Source organism: Macaca nemestrina, chromosome 15 (assembly GCF_043159975.1).
Source record: "Macaca nemestrina isolate mMacNem1 chromosome 15, mMacNem.hap1, whole genome shotgun sequence".
In the NCBI taxonomy this organism is placed as follows: Eukaryota; Metazoa; Chordata; class Mammalia; order Primates; family Cercopithecidae; genus Macaca; species Macaca nemestrina.
In genome coordinates this window covers 13,845,018-13,862,234 of record NC_092139.1, presented here as the reverse complement: position 1 = coordinate 13,862,234, position 17,217 = coordinate 13,845,018, and the positions used below count along the sequence as shown (strand labels likewise).

The 17,217-nt window shown below is 40.1% G+C and overlaps 1 protein-coding gene and 1 pseudogene across 2 annotated transcripts in view; one reads left to right on the top strand and one right to left on the bottom strand.

Moving 5' to 3' along the window:
* ADN (activity dependent neuroprotector homeobox) overlaps window positions 1-17,217 on the bottom strand; it is a 43,399-nt gene that overhangs the window by 23,678 nt on the left and 2,504 nt on the right. The window contains exon 2 of one of the 2 annotated variants that reach the window (XM_011722859.3): window positions 16,911-17,085. The exons of the other annotated variant lie outside the window; for it this stretch is intronic. The gene's annotated coding sequence lies outside the window, so the exon portion shown is untranslated. The remainder of the gene's footprint in view (window positions 1-16,910; window positions 17,086-17,217) is intronic. 2 annotated transcript variants of the gene reach the window in all.
* On the top strand, window positions 185-2,596 carry LOC105470734 (26S proteasome non-ATPase regulatory subunit 10 pseudogene; annotated as a pseudogene).

The following is a 17,217-nucleotide window of genomic DNA, read 5'->3' as shown; positions in this document are numbered from 1 at the left end:
TGTGAGCCACTGCACCTAGCTTCAAACTTTTTTTTAAAAGCTGTGAAATCCTTGTTTCCAAAGGAATCTTAGGTGAAATATAAAAAAGATAAAAACTAGCAGTGCTCAGGTTGAAAGAGAGAAAAAAAGGTTCCCTGCCACCAGTACCTCCAGGAAATAGTCACTAATCTAAACTAAGCCTGTGATGCAAATTTATGCAAAAGTGGCAGGTGACCCGAAATGTAGAATCTGGGCCTAGTGGGCAATCAAACCAAAGCATGAAGTTTGATGGCTACAGAAGAATTCTGACAGTTTACTGAAAATCTTCACCAAATAACATTAGTCTGATCAAAGTATGAAGTGATAGGGAATCCACAGTAAACCTAAAGGATCAGAAAATAAAAGTTTACAGTGTGATTTTTTAAAAAAACATTTCTACCCTAAAGTTGTAAAGAAAAACACAGTCTCTCTGGGATTATCTTTTACCTGGGGTTGGGAGAAGAGAAGAGTGTGGAATCAAGGGCTAGAAATGATGCTATCACTAGTGAAGAAAACGGCAGCTGTCAGGATGGGCACCATGGCTCATGTCTGTAAACCCAGCACTTTGGGAGGCCAAGGCAGGCAATCACTAGAGGCCAGGAGTTGGCGACCAGCCTGGCCAACATGGTGAAACCCCCTCTCTACTAAAAATACAATAAAATTAGTTGTGCATGGTGGCACATACCTGTAATCCTAGCTATTTGGGAGGCTGAGGCCTGAGAATCGCTTGAATCTGGGAGGTGGGGGTTGCAGTGAGCAGAGATCACGCCATTGCATTCCAGCCTGGGCAACAGAGTGAGACTCTGTCAAAAAAAAAAAAAAAAAAAAAAAAAAAAGGGTAGCTGTATTTTCTAAGTTAATAAAAATGAGGAAGACAATCAGGCTACTATGATATAAACAATTTCATTTTTTGATAACATCAACCCAAGTTACTATGTAAGAATTTCAGACCCTTGATACTTAAATTACTCCAACTGATGCTGATGCAAGAATTTTTACATATATCTTATAACCCCCACTGGGGTTTAAGAGGAAGACTTTTGAAGTTTCTTTAAACCAATGATCTAACTAAAAAATGTCAAGTTACGCTGGCAATTTTCTAAGAGGGACAAGCATTTGATTCTCATGAACAGAATCAAAGCATCAGTTAACCGCTACCTGTGACGACACTTCTATTTAAAGAACAGATTTTATGTCTCTGTGGAAACATTCAGTACCTGTTAAGATAAAAACTAATCAGAAAGAAAACATCAATCCTGGGAAAACAAAACAGAAGGGTGTGTGTCTAACCTAACGGTCTGCAACTGGGCCTACAGCGGAAAGCTGGAGGAGGTGAAGGAGAGGATTCTGGCTAATAAATCCCTGGCTATGAGAACTGACCAGGACATAAGTGCACTGCATTGGGCAGGCTCAACCAGACATACATAAATTGCTGAATTTTTGTTTCAACTTGGAGTGCCAGTAAATGATAAATACTATGCAATGTTGGTCTCCTCTTTAGACTGCTGTTTGTGCTGGCCAGAATGAGACTGTAAAAGCCCTTCTGGAAAAGGTGCTCAAGTGAATGCTGTCAATCAAAATGGCTCTACTCCCCTACATCATGCAGTTTCCAAAAACAGGCATGAGATTGCCGTCATGTTACTAGAAGGTGAGGCTAATCCAGATGGTAAGGATCATTATGAGGCTACAGCAAAGTACCGGGCCACAGCCAAGGGTAACTTGAAGATGATTCATATCCTTCTGTATTACAAAGCATCCACAAACATCCAAGACACTGAGGGTAACACCCCTCCACACTTAGCCTGTGATAAGAGTGAAGAAGCAAAACTGCTGGTGTCCCAAGAAGCAATATTTACATAGAGAATAAAGAAAAAAAGAAACCCCACAAGTGGCCAAAGGTGGCCTGGGTTTAATACTCAAGAGAATGGTAGAAGATTAAACAGCTTGGATTTCTTCTTACTTTATATGTTGTGATGCTGTCCCTAGTGTGCTGGAAAATAACGTACTTGGGCACAAGACATCATCTGCAAATGTTTTCTCACCTTCAAAGTCTTATAAACATGTTGACTATTGTTCCTGTTGAGGTTCTTGTTCTAAACTTACAGCTTGCTTTCCGGGCACTGAATAACTATTGATATTGTTCTACTGTTGTCATATATTCTTGTATACTGAATTTCGGCTAATTCTGAGTAAGTGATTTCGTGGCTGTTGTGAATCTTCAGTACCCCCCGAGCATGCACCTTGTATCAGTCTCTGAAACAAGATTAGCTCCAATAGCAACAGGCTAGTTCTTCTGCTAGATGGTTCTAGATGGACTCCCTCCGTGATGTTCCTCCATACAGTTAAACATCCTAACTTTTTTTTCAAGCTCACTCAGGCCTATGCCAAATATTATTTTTCCCCAACCATGAGATTTTATTTTTGTGACAGGAGGAATATTTACATATTTTAGTGGACCTCATTTTAAGTTGGGGGTTGTGCTCTAAAGTAATGAAAAACAACTTCTCATGTACACGTGTATTTTTTTTTTTGATAAGCTTTCCCAAGATAAAATGTATGGTTTTTAAAAAAGAAAGTTTTAAAGTACCTATATCAAGTCATTTTATATTGAAAAAAAGTCAGGCTTGTTAAAATGATATGTAACAAAATATATTGATGTGTGTTTCAGAAACTAAAAAATAAAATGTTGAAAGAAAAAACCATCATTCTTGTATTTACACATTGTCTTTCCTTCCTACCTTTCCCTCAGCAACATATTTAATACCTGTCTATATCACTCATTGAATCAAAAACTGTGGTCACAGTAAAACCCTATTTCTTCTTATAGCCAATAAGCCTTTACTGTTTCTATTTTAGGATTTGCATCTGAACTAGTGAACATACTTTATTTACATGTGCCATTAAGCCCTACATTTAAATCAAACCAGTTGCAAAAAGGTTTATATATTTGCAATTTAAAAAAATTAATTTTTTTTTTTTTTTGAGACGGAGTCTTGCTCTGTTGCCCAGGCTGGAGTGCAGTGGCTGGATCTCAGCTCACTGCAAGCTCTGCCTCCCGGGTTTAAGCCATTCTCCTGCCTCAGCCTCCCAAGTAGCTGGGACTACAGGCGCCGCCACCTCGCCCGGCTAGTATTTTGTACTTTTTAGTAGAGACGGGGTTTCACCGCGTTAGCCAGGATGGTCTCGATCTCCTGACCTCGTGATCCGCCCCGTCTTGGCCTCCCAAAGTGCTGGGATTACAGGCTTGAGCCACCGCGCCCAGCCTAAAAAATTAATCTTATACAGCTTTGCTTTAAGATTGAGAGCCTACAGCCAGTCTGGAAATAATCACCCCACTCAATCTTTTTCTAAAATACACAGCCCGGAACAGAGGTAGCTGATTTCCATTCTCCTATAAGCTTGGGCAAAAGAGCCTCCAGATGCCGGAAACTCTTCATAGAAAGGCAGCTCTGATGCCTCCTCCTTTTCCTCTCCTCCCTCCCCCATCCATAAAACACATAATTCTGACTATCCAGGGCAGAATGATCTTCTGGATTAGCAGATAAAACTGTGCGGCAAGAGAGAGGTAAGAAAATAAAGTTTAGTCTCCTCTTTCCTTAAGCTTACTGGAAAATGTACAGTAGTACTGAGGCTGAAAAGGGGGGTGAGGGAGTTAGAGAACCAGGAAGATTAGAAAGAAAACTACTTTGCAAATGACGACACTTATGTACTGAAAGCTAAATTTGAACAATGAACATCAATTATATTGCCTAGGATAATCGTATTATAATACTCTTAATAAAGATAAGCGGTTTCTGTATTCCTCTATTTTTACTAGTTTCACTGGACTTTTACTATTCTCCCAGTTTGATAATAAAAGATAACCAAATACAAAACTGCCTCCAAAAATAAACATTGATTTTCTTCAAGTTTTTAACTGTTCTCAATTATTCTTTGTAATTTTTATAACCATTTCTTTAGTGTAAATTTATGCAAGGTGAAAGATGACATTTTATCTAAATACAGCATTCTATACAAAAATGTTTAGTCAAAGTAATATTTTTTGTCACTTTCCATCAACATGTGTGAATCCTTTCTACAAAAAAAACATGCTCTAAAAGATTGTTGCCTGATCACCTCAAGTGAGAGGGGGCACAAAATCCCACCAGGCAGCTCATTCCACACTGGACAGCTTTACAATGTTGTGTAACCTGCCCATAGCTCTCAGTTAGGCTATAAATTCCCCAGTCACATGACAGCCTTTCAAAACTTTAAGACACGCCCCTCTTCTCCCAGTGAACCAGGATCAGTTCTTCTCACCATTCCTTCCGTGATCTCACAGGCCACTCTCCAAAGTTATGCTCCAGCTTGTCAGTCTCCCCAGTTCCCTGAATAAACTGTTATTCGGATGTGACATATTCAGGAGATGTCAATTGATACAACACTACCCTAATTCTGGACATTATTTTTCAATTAATGCCCCTGAAAAGTGCATTTGTGTCAGTGGCATCCATTTCATACATATGACATAAAAAATATTTTTAAAAATATGCAGTGCCTTTTCAGAGTTAGCTTGTTCAGCTGGTGAGGAAAAAGATAGTTTGGACTGAATCTGAATCACAATCACCAGTCTTCAGTGTCTCCTCAACTGCAGGAACACAAACATTCTGTTTCTGAAATGAGGGTTGGAAAAACAAAACCAAAAACGAAAAAACAAATGTCCAGTACAGGCCTTAGGAAAGTCAAAAGACTGAGACTCATCTTCCAAATCACATCAGGAGAATTTCCTGAGCCCAGGAGGCAGAGGTTGCAGTGAGCCGAGATTGTGCCACTGCACTCCAGCCTGGACTCCATCTTTCAACTGAAATCTGTTATGAAAAAGCAGCACTCTGAATCACTGAACCCAGGGGTTGCCTAATCTAAACTCTTCTCATTTTACAAATTAGCAGCTGAGGTGAAGCAACTGCTTGCCCATGAGCGAGCTGGGTCTCAAGGCCACCCTCCATACCTAAGATGCAGCACTCCTCTCATTACCCATGCAGACTGAACTCTATCTCTGACATTCACTAAAAACAAACAGCAGCATATTCCCTACATACATCTGAAAGTGCCAGAACTTCAATATCCAAGGTTGAAATGGTCTTCAAAAATTAAAAGGCTCAGCCAAACCAGCTGAAGCAATAATACGGAGATTAAGAATCAAGAATCTGTACACATCTCAAGTCAGTCAGATGGTTCTATCACATCCAGAGAAGAAAGAATTCAGCTCTGAGGACACTTGTCTTAAATCACTCTTAACATCACCATGGAGGTCAAGAGTCACTAGATAGTCACATCTGAATAATCTGATTCTATCAAAATCATAAGGGCAATATCTTGTAAAATGAAAACCACAACCTTGATATCCTTAAATAACAGGCTAGCTTTTCAAAAAACAGATGTATCCTATGTCTCCCCTTTATTATTTTCCCATTGTTAATCCTCTAAGCATGTTCTTCTGAAAGTCCCTTGGGAAACTAGAGGCTTCCTTTTTTGCAAGGAGGGAGTTGATAGGAGGCTTGTCTGTTCTCAACTACCTCCAGGCTCCAGTCAAACTGGGAGAACAGTTAAAAGTCCAAAAAGTTACATAAGCAACTGGGAAGCGGGAACACAGGACCACACATAAACTTGTATATCAACGTTCTCAGCAGCATTATTCATAATACCCCCAAAATAGGAACAACTCAAAACAATTGATAAATGAAACGTGTTTATATCCACATAATGGGATATGATTCAGCCACGAAAAGGAATAAAGTACTGATACATGTTCCAACATGAACCTTGAAAACATTATACTAAGTGAATAAAATCAACCACAAAAGGACAAATATTGTATGATTCCACTCATGAGGTACTTAGAATAAACAAATTCATAGGAATAGAAAAGTAAAATGGTGGTTGCCAGGGGCTAGGTAAAGGAAGAAACGGAGTTATTAACAGGTATAGAGTTTCAGTTCTGCAAGATTAAAAAAGGCTAAAATGGTAAAGTTTATGTATACTTTACAACAATTAAAAGTAAACACATTCTTTTTTTTTTTTTTAAAGTGGTTACTGGGAAATTTAAGGCAGCAGTGTTGATTACGGAAGCAGACAAAGTCTGCTTATAATTTCAACAGCAGCGTAGTCTGGGTTCAAAATCAGGGGCATTTCTCACTGATGGGTCCCTTTACCAAAATGTGAGTATCAGGCATTTGTTAATACTCCCCAGTAAAGGACAGATCCTCTAGAACAAACCGTGGATGTAACACAGCATTTTGAAGGTCTATACAAATTTCCAGACCATTTTTAACACTATAATCATTTAATATGAGTAGTAATACATTAATGGAACCTAGGCGGCTCCAAAACCTTTAAGTACTTAAAGAAAAAAAAATGGTAGAGAGTTCATGTTATTGGCAAATCTGCTCCACTCCAAGAGGCCAGGGACAGTGTATCATATTACTTTTGGCAATGAAGGCCCTGATTCACCCTGGCTTAACTAATAGATTTAATACAGCTGGGGTTCCTTCAGTGAGACATTCAACTACTTTGTTTCGCAGACTTGAGCGTGTGGCAGTAGAAAAAAGATCTTCAGAGAATTCCCACAGTTAAATTTTCAAATCACCTTAAGTTTCCACTACAAAAGCAGAAGTGCAAGAGAAGAGGTCCTGGGAAAAATGAAATGGAAAGCTTTTGAAAGGTAACAGAATGATGAAAAATCTAATTTTAGCACTTTAAGGAAGTTTGTTTTCTCTCATGCTGGTGTAGTTCATTAATAGCAAATCAATAATTTAACTATAAACAGCCTGGCTCATCACATTACCTACCAATTATACAAAAATTATAATCACACTGTGATTTAAAAGTTTTATTTATTTTATTTTATTTTATTTATTTTTTTTTTTTGAGACGGAGTATCGCTCTGTCGCCCAGGCTGGAGTGCAGTGGCGCGATCTCGGCTCACTGCAAGCTCCGCCTCCCGGGTTCACGCCATTCTCCTGCCTCAGCCTCCCGAGTAGCAGGGACTACAGGCGCCCACAACCGCGCCCGGCTAATTTTTTGTATTTTTAGTAGAGACGGGGTTTCACCGTGGTCTCGATCTCCTGACCTTGTGATCCGCCCGCCTCGGCCTCCCAAAGTGCTGGGATTACAGGCGTGAGCCACCGCGCCCGGCAAGTTTTATTTATTTTAAAAGCTCATCACAGGTGATCTCAGAGATTTAGTAAAATACAACCTGAAATAGTTAACAGATACGGCCGGCATTTATGTCTATAAATTATTATCATTACATATTATCTTTTAGCACATTCATTTTCCTAACCTCAATTGATGGACTAAACAGAACCCTTAAAATATGCAGCAGGACAAGGGTGCCATCTCACAGGTGTGGCTCCCAGCTCCCAGCACTTTGGAAGGCTGAGGTGGGAGGACTGCTTGAGCCCAGGATTTCAAGACCAGCCTGGGTAAATATAGTGAAACCTCTACTTAAAAACAAATATATATATATATATGTATGTATGTATGTATGTATGTATGTATGTATGTATATAACCAGGTGTGGTGGTGCAGGCCTATAGTCCCAGCTACTTGGGAGGCTGAGGCGGGAGGATGGTTAGAGCTGCAGTGAGCTATGATGGTGCCACTATATTTCAGCCTGGGTTACAAAGGGAGACCCTGGGACTTTGGTTTTTTTCCCTGCTGTATCTCTAACATCTATGTCAGTGGCTAGAACAAAGCAGGCACTCAATAAATGCAGACTGAATGAATGAATCCCTGCCTAGAAAAGGCTTACAGACATGACATCCAATAAATATTTGCAGTAAAAGAGGCGATGTATCAGATGTGTCCCAAACTAAATCCTAAGAGGCTTCATGTTTAGTTCATTCTCAGCAGGAAGGGTGGCAACAGCTGCTGAGTTGGGGCCACTAACTTAGGTGGAGAATCTGCATTTACTGCAAAAAGCTTCTGGCGCAGTTCCAGAGGCCGGAAAGCAAGGTGTTCTAGGAACTCCTTGCTCAACTCCACTGAGTCAGAATGGTTGCTATGTCAAACTTCTGAGTAACAAGGAACGACATGACTGGACAGGCAGGGTGAGGATAGGATGGGGACCCTGAACGTGAAGCTGGTCTGCTGCCATGTCTGGGAGGCACCGAGGAGATGCTGCAGATATCAAAGTACAGAAGGGACATGATTCTAATGGCACTTTAAGAGGATTAATCTGGGCCGGGCGTGGTGGCTCATGCCTGAAATCCCAGCACTTTGGGAGGCCAAGATGGGCGGATCACCAAGTCAGGAGCTCGAGACCAGCCTGGCCAATATGGTGAAACCCCGTCTCTACTAAAAATACAAAAATCAGTCGGGTGTGGTAGTGCATGCCTATAGTCCCAGCTACTTGGGACGCTGAGGCAGAAAAATTGCTTCAATCTGGGAGGCGGAGGTTGCAGTCACTGCACTCCAGCCTGGACAACAGAGCCAGACACCATTTCCAAAAAAAAAAAAGGCATGAATCTGGTTGTATTCAGCAGATTCCATTAAGAAAGGTCCAGAGGGCCAGGCGTGGTGGCTCACACCTGTAATCCCAGCACTTTGGGAGGCCTGACCAACATGGTGAAACCCATCTCTACTAAAAATACAAAAAATTAGCTGGGTGTGGTGGCCAGTGCCTGTAATCCCAGCTACTCAGGAGGCTGAGGCAGGAGAATTTCCTGAGCCCAGGAGGCAGAGGTTGCAGTGAGCCGAGATTGTGCCACTGCACTCCAGCCTGGACTCCATCTTTAAAAAAAAAAAAAAAAAAGCCCGAAGGAAGTCAATTAGGTAAGAGTACATACCAGCCCTACCCAACCCTCAGAATCACCTGAGGGAGCTTATACCCATGCCGCATCTTCTCAATCTGAGAGGTCTGAGAAACCATCACTGCCTTAGGTATGAGATAACAGGATACTGGGGTGATAGTAAAAGAAGGAGAAAAGAAAAAGTTCACAGGTGAAGCTTATAGCCTTAAGTCAAAATTTGTGCCAATAATACTATTTTCATGGACAAAAATTTACTGATCAGCCATATGTAAAAAAATTTACACCTTATAACTTCAAACCTCCTTAACAAGAGATAGGATGACATAGCACAGTAAAGCTTTTATTCGTTATGAAATAAAGATAGGATGCAGTGGTCCACCCTACAGTTGGACAGATCTGTATTTAAATCCTTGCTCTGCCACTTACTAGCTTTGTGATCCTAAACATGTTATTTAACCTCTAGAGGTCTGTTTTCTTATGGTATAAGCAGAAGGACACTAATTGTTTTAATGTCAGAAGGATTAAATGAGATGATGCAAGTTAATGCTTAAGGCAGTTACCATTATTACCTTAAACCAGATGAGATACTAAAATAATCACTTTGAAAATTCTGAGTTCACACCAGGGCATAACCTCTCCAAAAAGCTCAAACTATTATGACTGAGAATCAGATGTGGTTGCCATAACAACATCTGTTCTTGTACACATTACAATGTGCTACATGCACAGTAGTGTTTTTATATAATATTTTACATCTGTGTGAGCCATTCATACTCAGGTTAGCGTATTCCTAACTTTACAAGCTCAGTGACACTTAAAATATTTATGCAACAGAACATCTGCAACTATCTTAAACAAACCCAGGTGACTTACAGTTATGTAGAAACATAAAGCTGTCATCTCGATTTTGCATATCTTATGTTTTAAAAAATATGTGGAGTCACTGGTCTTTTAGGAAGATTTGCAGACTACAAGACTGGTGCCCACAACCGGAAAACTGCTACTGTGTTGCTGCTTATCCTGATGCTTTCCGTATTCAGATTTCAGGCAAGAATTCTAGCAGTGACCACCAGAATTTCCAGCACACCAGTAGAACCAGTTGTTTTCAGGTGGAACTCCTCTAAGAGTTTAAGATATGTATACAAATAGAGGGAAGATGATGCCTGAGGGACAAGGCGACAACTGGGCAGTCAGAGGTGACCCTTCATCAATTTAAGAGTTCACCTAAAATTGTATTTGAAAGCTGGGGAAGATGCCTCAGTACTTAAACAAGAAAAACAGACTGAGGATCCTTTATAATATACCGATCTAGATTTAGGAAGTGTGTGAGGTGAGGACCACTTCTCAGTTTACTTCACTCTAAACAGGTATTGCAGCAAGGCAGGGACACAGCACAGAGTGATTCTAGCACTCCACTGCCTACATAAGAACTCCAGAGGGATACAGTCACTTGCTGTCACTGTAAGCGGACAACTTGGCTTAAGATCAATGTAAAAAAGGGAAATAATTCACAAGCAGCCCTTAAGGAGTGTTTTAGGGGAAGACTCTCAAACTGCATTTTTCCTCTGCCCTCACACCACACAGAAGTCGTGAAGTCGTCTTCTGTGACCAAACGTGTGGGTTTTTTTCCCAAGCAGCGGACACCAGCTGAGTGTCCTAATTTGGTTCTGACACTGTCTACCTGGATATAGTGTCATATTCCACAAGTTGGGGGCTCAGTCTAACCCCAAGACTGCTCTCTCCTTCTTCAGACACCAATTAGAAGTCTGCGCCTCCAGAACTTTTGACTGATGCTTCAAGCTGGGGTTCCCAAGACCCCCTCCTTGAGTTCTATTAATTTGCTACAGCATCTCATAAAACTTGGGGAAATACTTATGTTTACCGGTTTATTATAAAAAAATACAGATAAAGAAATGCATAGGGGCACTGGGCTTCCGTGCCCTCTCTGGGGGCGCTACCCTCCAGGTGTGTTCAACTATCTGGAAGCTCTCTGACCCCAGTTCTGTTTTTGTTTTTCTAGATGGAATCTCACTCTGTCCCCTAGGCTGGAGTGCAGTGGCACAATCCCAGTTCACTGCAACCTCTGCCTCCTGGGTTCAAGCAATTCTCCTGCTTCAGACTCCCAAGTAGCTGGGATTATAGGCCCCCACCACTACATCCAGCTAATTTTTTTTATTTTTATTTTTAGTAGAGATGGGGTTTCACCATGATGGCCAGGCTGGTCTCAAACTCCTGAACTCACAATTTGCCCGCCTTTGGCCTCCCAAAGTGCTGGGATTACAGGCGTAAGCCACCGTGCCTGACCTCTCCTGGGTTTTTATAAAAGCTTCATAATGTAGTCATCTCTTCTTACCTCCCTTCCTTGGGGTATAGGGCAACACCCTCTCTCTAGGGAGGGTCTCAAGACTTACAATCAGAAAGCTGGGTAAAGATTAGAGTCTTGCCTTGGGGCAGGTGTAAAGCGAGAGCAGAAGGTCAGAGATTATTTTCTGAGACCTAACGCACCCTATATAACACAACATGGTAATGGGGTTATGGGTGGGGAAGCCAGGAACGGTGGTGGACGAAAACCAGTATGTATCACACCACCACGAGAGGACACATAGATACGTCCATTTATAAATTATTTCAGAAGCATGCCAAGTCTATCTAAATGACATAAAATGCATGCCTAGTCTATCTAAACGACATAAAATGTTATTTTAATCCCCTAATAATACATTTTTTACGCTCTACCAAAACTATTCAGAAATAATTTCCCACAATAGGAAATATATTTCTTTCACCATTCTTGAGTAACTATTTATTTAAACTATGTTCTCAAGTTTTTCTAAGCCATCTCCCAGGATCAAGGCTTCACCAAAGGCAGCTTTTCAAAAGCATTCTTGTACCAGGTTTTGCCACTTGATGGCTCACTTTTTTACAACTTCCCCAGAGAAGTTTTATTTGCATTTTTCTTGTTGCTGTTTTTATTTTTACTTTTTTTGAGACGGAGTCTCACTCTGTCGCCCAGGCTGGAGTGCAGTGGTGCCATCTCGGCTCACTGCAACCTCCGCCTCCTGGGTTCAAGCGATTCTCCTGCCTCAGCCTCCCGAGTAGCTGACACTACATGTGCGTGCCACCACACCAGGATAATTTTTGTATTTTTAGTAGAGACGGGGTTTCGGCATGTTGGCCAGGCTGGTCTCGAACTCCTGACCTCAGGTGACCCGCCAGCCTTGGCCTCCCAAAGTGCTGGGATTACAGGTGTGAGCCACCACACCCGTCCTCTTGTTGCTGTTTTTAAGTGTAACTGATCTTGAGGCAGGATTCTGAGCACTTCATGCATTTGGATACTCCCAGTCTTAGCCCACTTCCTTCACAAGAGCAAGGATTCTGTCAACCTAAATTTATAATTCCAATTTAAAATTTTAATAAATTCCACCATATTTCCACTAGACAGGAGTTTCTTCAAAAGAGACCACTCAAAAAGTTCTCAAGTCACCAGCTTCCAGCAGAAGAGCAGAGCTTTACAGATCGTCAACTGAAGCACAGCCTTCGACAAGCTCTTAAATGGAGCACGAAGGATTCAGAAAAAGAAAGTGTAAAAGCCAGCAATTATCTAACAAAAAAATAACTGCTAAGGAGAGACTGTCTTAAACCAAAAAACTGGGAAAAGGGAACATAAAGTTTCTTTTTCGATCCATATACAGTTAACTTCAAAGCAGAAATATGCTACTCCAATTAACTGCCAACTGCACAATTTATACCCAGACTCTCCCTACTGGGGGTGTGGCTAGCTTATTTAAATGTAGACGCCATTGGGATCCTTGGGTGTAAGCTCACGTGGAAGCATAAAGCCTCACTATGAAATGGGAAGCATTCATGTGAGCCCCCCTTAGCCAAACAGCTTACAAGAGCACCATAAAGGCTTGTGTTCCAAGCACAGGCCTGGGAACCAGCCCAGACACATTCTGTGGCTCATTTCATCATTGTATGTGGTAGTGTCTTGATTTCCCTATTTGTGAAACAAGGATAGTCCTGACAGAATTGGGAATAGTTTATAAAGTGCTTGGAAAATAAAACAGGCAAGCCATCAATACTATCATCCATAAAGGCCAGTGAGGGGGCCTTTACACTTAAACAGCACATCCTTATTAAAGCCATCACAGTCACATGAGAAGTGACATATAAACACAACCCACAGCTAAGTGACTCAATTACAAATCTATACCCTACTGAAGAGGGTATTAGGATATACAGATTCATTTTTAATTCTAACAGCTGGTCAAATAATGCATGACTCTTTTAGATGTGTATGTATTTAAATTAAATCTTTAACTGAAATCTAAAACTGTGGCATATATTCAGAGCAGCCTTCCCTTTGTAAACTCTATCCAACGTTGTCTATACTTTCCTCTTATTTTCTAAATCTTTATTTCTAGAACACTGTTGAAATTCTTGAAGGGTTCCAGGATTTCTCTAGCTGCTGCCTTGGAACCAAGGTAGGGATCAATAATACCAAAGCTTGTGAGTGACTCTCAGGGAACTCCTAAAGGCAGAGGACTGAATTAATACACAGAGATGAGAAGACCCAGGACTAAAACAGTAATATGAATTTTGCATTTTTTATTGACTAGAATAAAAACGTGTGCCCTGCAATCAAAACTGTCACTTTCCATAGTTGGCTCAAATTTTATCAGTGATTTCCTACACACACACACACACACATACACACACACACACACACACACTCTCTCTCTCTCTCTCCATAATCAAGTTGGCTTATATATACCAACTTCAGAAGCATGATAATACGTGAGGAGACCCTTCTCACTCCAGTGAAGCAGAATATGAATTCTGACTTAAGATGACCCCAAAACTGGCAGATAGCAAAGGTAGGTCATAATGTAACGCAGGTGTAAGGAGTACTAAGACACTGAGAGGATGAAAGAACACAATCATTCTCTCCTCACTTTCTAATTAACAGGATCAGACAAACAAAAAACCATGAAGTCACAATGGCCACCTATGATGGGCAAAGCATGGATGGTTTATCTAATAAAGTATCTCAAGAATCAAAGTGGAAAGTGCCAATGTAAAAACAAGAAACAGCTTTTACATTCAAAATATCAATTAATTAGCATGGGGCTTTGGTTTATACCAGTTTCAAACACCGAGTTTCCAAACTGACAGTAATGTACATAAGCAAACTACGACATCTGCTCCACAGTTAATATCACAAGCTCTTACAAAACTAGGAGAGGGGCTGGGCGCGGTGGCTCACGCCTGTAATCCTAGCACTTGGGGACGCCAAGGCAGGCGAGGTGGATCACTTGAGGTCAGGAGTTCAAGACCAGCCTGGCCAACATGGCGAAACCCCATCTCTACTAAAAATACAAAAATTAACCAAGCATTGTGGCAGGCACCTGTAATCCCAGCCACTCAGGAGGCTGAGGCAGGAGAATCGCTTGAACTCAGGAAGCAGAAGTTGCAGTGAGCTGACATCGCACCACTGCACTCCAGCCTGGGAGACAGAGCAAGACTCTGTCTCAAACAAACAAAAAACACAAAAACTAGGAGACGAAAACCTTTAAGTTTATTTGATGCTAGTAACAAGTCAAGCTCTGTGAATCTAACTATAATTAAATTATTTACACATAGGGGAGCAATGTTTCTCTTAATGTACATGCTTCTCAGGCAAGAGAATGAAGGTTAAACTCCCACTGAAAGTATTTTACCTTATGTAAGACATAACAGACTATATGACACTCATTTAAAGTAAAAGTCCTTTGGAACTCCAGGTTGAACAAGTAGCTTATTTACACAACAGTCATGGGTACTCTGGTGTAAACCATAATAATGCTTCTAATGTTGTAAAATAAAAACTTCAATTTTTTTCTTTTATATCATTTTAAAAATCTTTATTTCACTAAGATTTAAATAGGTTACTTGGAAAAAATATGTATAGAAAGTTTAATTCTGGTATGTTTTTTATTACACTTAGATGTATTGTCCCCAAACTACATCTCAAAACTAGGTGTACTTTCTCTCAAACTACACCTGATACTTGAACTTTTCATCTGTATTTAATAATATGACAATCATTTCCAGCTCTAGAAAACCCACATGTATTTTATGTGTATGTGTACATACAAACACACACACACCCCGATTATGAAATCAACTGGCCAAGGTCTATTACAATTTATGCAATTTTGTTTCTTATGTATGATTCTCAAAAGAAACACAAATGCTGAAGTTTTTCTTTTTTTTTACCCCATGAAGCATCAATCCCTACTTTCTCCTTTACAAAACAGTTCTATCTTCCTAAGTTGCAATTTTCAAAATAAAATTTGTAGCCAGCATCATCCTATTCAACCAATATACTGCTGAGTATTTTAGTTTTAGTACTTTTATTAAAAAGTACTAACTTTTTAATACTTTCAAAACTTGTAAGTAGTTACAAGGAAAGCAATAACTTCACAGTATGCTTTATATACCTATGCTTTTAATAATCAAATATAAATAATAAGCCATTTTCGCCTGATAAAAGTCTACTGGTTGGTTACTTGCAAGTGGTACCAAAACAATCTGTTCAACATTGTGAAGTTCTTATTTTAATATAAATAGTATTAAAACTCTTCCTGCACTCTGGCATAAGGAGAAAAAGGTAAGATAAACGTAAGCAAAGCAAAGCAAATTCACAGCAGGCATGTCTAAAATCTACGACTTCCAAGGTTGGAAGGGCCAGGGATGATTAACAGATTTTCAGCCCAATCTCCTGCATTTTCTATACAGGGACTATAAGAACCAAAATCAAAGAGGTTAGTTTCAATATATAGCAGCTCCTGATAAGCTAGTCTCAGGAAATTTTTCAACAAAGGCCAAGATAAAGAAGGAATTTCTGCTTAAAGTTCAGCTAAACAGAATACCCATTCCCCACACTCTAGTTAATTGAGTCTTTTACTATACTTTAATGAAGTATATAGTTTACCTACTATAAATTCCAGTCTGCAAGCCCAATTGTCTCACTTTTTTTTTTTTGGTAGAGACGGGGTCTCATTATGTTGCCCAGGCTGGTCTTGAACTCCTGGCCTCAAGTGATCCTCCTGCCTCAGCCTCCCAAAGTTTTGGGATTATAGGCGTGAGCCACCTTGCCTGGCCTCACCTTATTTTTTGAGTGTTAAAACCAAGAAACCTTTGAAACTGTAGAATACATGCTTTCTAAGAGCTCACAGCAAGTTTTCCTTTAAGGGAAAATAGCTGTTACCACTTAGGACTTCATTCAACACTGTATCTCATTTGCCAAATCAAACAAAAGCCCCTCGACAATCTTTATTTCAAACATTCCCTCAAATAAGCTGCCTTCAAATTATATGCTCATTTTCAGAACTTAAATAACTGCATATAAAACACCAAATAAAGATCAAAACTATACCTGTCTACAAATACTATACAGTATTTAAAAATTAAAATAATTCCATTTAAATATGTGATTTTTCACAATGATTAAGAAATTGTAGAAGCAATGTCTCTAGTCAAATACTTGTACCAAAGGCCCTCCTTTTCACTCACCAAAATGTTACTTGGTAGCAATTCTCCAATGAAAAATTCTCCTGTTAAGCACCAACTGGTTAACTAGGTATCAAAGAATACACCCATTCCATTCCCCATAAACTTATCTTGGTGTATTTATGTAACATACTTGTAACAAAGTCTTAAAGGTACCCACAAACATCAACCACTGTCAATCTTTGGTAGTAAGAACAGGTTCATGGAAAAGCAGGTTTTCATCAGACATTTAAGGCTTTTAGAAGCTTAGCAACTCTAGAGATTGGGTTATCAAAATAACAGTAACTGAATACTTTATACACAAGGGTGTAGAATGCAAATGATTACAATATTAGCATCTGTAAAAATTTCTTTAAAAAGCTGTAAATCATGTCTTATGTTAATAAGTGTTCAGAACCCACTACTGCAACCAGCTCTAACCGGTTCCTTGAGGAATGTGGCTAGGCTGAAATTTTGGAAGTGTTGGTTTTGGTGGTGACCAAGGAGGAGGAAGTCTCTGGCTTCCCTGTTGCTGCAGTTCCCACCCTCCAAAATGAATATACCCACCGGTGTGAATTGACAATGTGGTCCAAAGAGCAAGGCAGGAAACGGAGTCCAGATCCTCAAAATGGTAGTACAGGGCATAACCACTAGGCCACCTATCAGTTCAGTACAAAAAGTACAACCCTGCGCATCATGGTGTAAAAGCTGGGGCCTAGGTTTCGCATTGTGCATCTCACACCTATGGAAATAACAAGAGGAGTAAAATCTATAGAAATCAACACACCCTAAGAAGGTGGGTGCTCACAGAAGACTGGTATCAACATTTTTGTAAAGGTGGTTGGCTGCTGGGATAATGAATGGCAATTACAAG